Source organism: Tasmannia lanceolata, unplaced genomic scaffold (genome assembly GCF_043159265.1).
Source record: "Tasmannia lanceolata isolate RefF3 unplaced genomic scaffold, GAP_Taslan_0.1 ptg000007l, whole genome shotgun sequence".
Lineage (NCBI taxonomy): Eukaryota > Viridiplantae > Streptophyta > Magnoliopsida > Canellales > Winteraceae > Tasmannia > Tasmannia lanceolata.
In genome coordinates, this window is record NW_027518684.1 from 9,794,913 (window position 1) to 9,796,555 (window position 1,643).

Consider the following 1,643-nt stretch of genomic DNA (forward strand, 5'->3'; position numbering starts at 1 on the left):
TGTTGTGGTCGTGTTTTACTGGAGCAGTGGCCGCTAACTGGGTTGGGTGAGGAATTTTGCATGGGGACCTTATCTTGTTGCTTGGTGTTTTGCTTCTTTTTCTTCTTCTTTTTTTCATGTTTTCCCCCCTCCTGTAAGCATTTGCTAACGTCCATCGCAAAAGGCATTTCACAGCTTGTCTGTCGCATGTCAGACCAGCCACCATCCGACAGACCAGCCACGAAATGCCGTTTGCGAGGCTAGCAATTCCCTTTATCCATTATACAAAAACTGACATTTATAAAGTTTTAAATAACATAAGTGAGTTGGCATGTCAACCCAAGTTTGCCCATTACTATATTCTAGGAAAAACTTGGGTGGCCTCATGAAACATTGGGGATTTGCTAGGGACCATCGCAGAAGGCATTTCACAGACTAGCTGTTGCATTAGAGAGCAGCCACATAGGCTCATTTTTCCACAGATTGTCTTTTTCATTTAAATCATCTGAGGTGGATCCTCTCTCATGCAACATGTGGCCCGTGAAATGCAAATGCCTCCTCCAATGGCACCTAGCAAATCCCCTGGAATAAATATCAATATTCAGACAATATCAGAAAAGAAAGATTAGATTACCTCACTTGGTAGATCGCTCTGTTTGGTTGCTTGTAGATGGGTGGGAAATAGGAGAAAAATAAGTCAAAGAGAATTTGACAAGAATGGAAGAGAATGGAAGATGGGGAGAATATTAGGAGGGAGATTTGCGAGTAGTGTTTGGTTGCGCGAGGAAATTAGCGAAAGATGTAGGCTCAGGATAAAAACCAATAATGATGTCTAGAAGTTGTCTAGTGGTTAAAGGTGTAAATGACAATCAAACATGCTTTGGAGAGATCTCTGGGAGATCTTATGCATTTGAAACTCCTACAATCTCCCCAAAACAAGTAACCAAACAGAGCAGGTTTTTGAAAGAGGCATGCTGAAATTCCCTTTCACATCAGCTCATGGAACCACGCACAAATATGTGTGGGACTCCAAGTCAAAAAAAGCATTTGGTCCCACGAAAACAGTAGTCATAAAAAACAACAGCATTGGGTTGGAAATGATATAAGAATGTGAGAGAGGCAAATCATATTCCACCACCTTCACAGTCTATCTTCCTCCTAAGTTGACGAGGGGAGACCCAAACACTCTTTCCTTTTAAGCACCAAAATTTTGGATTGATTTCCCAACCCCGTTGTTTTTTAAAGTGGCATACTGCAATTTAAAAGGGACGTAGATGGTTTTCCCCCATGGTTTGTAGCACTGAAATCCCAAATGTGAAAATATAGAATCCTCTAAAGCAGGTTTGGAAAATAAAAAGTTAAAAAAACACACGCCCGGTGGGACTCGAACCCACAATCGCCTGATTAGAAGTCAGACGCCTTATCCATTAGGCCACGGGCGCCTTGTTGTTCTTACATTGTCTAAAATTGGAAAAATAAATAAGTGTTTCATTTTTTTTTCCCCACTTCTTTTTTAAGAAACACAGCTACAGATGTTTCCACAATTTTCGGGGATTGGCTTATGTGATCATGTTTCTATATTGTATGGGAAATGCGAGTTTTTATACTGTGAAAGGCCTTATAGCCCATTCTTTTTCAAAAAGTCCCACACCATACGATGATCC

General features: G+C 40.8%; 1 non-coding gene across 1 annotated transcript; it reads right to left on the bottom strand.

Annotated features, from left to right (window-relative positions):
• Nucleotides 1–1,348: 1,348 nt before the first annotated feature.
• On the bottom strand, nucleotides 1,349–1,421 carry TRNAR-UCU (transfer RNA arginine (anticodon UCU)). Its single transcript has one exon. It is a non-coding gene; the product is annotated as a tRNA-Arg (tRNA).
• Nucleotides 1,422–1,643: the final 222 nt, after the last annotated feature.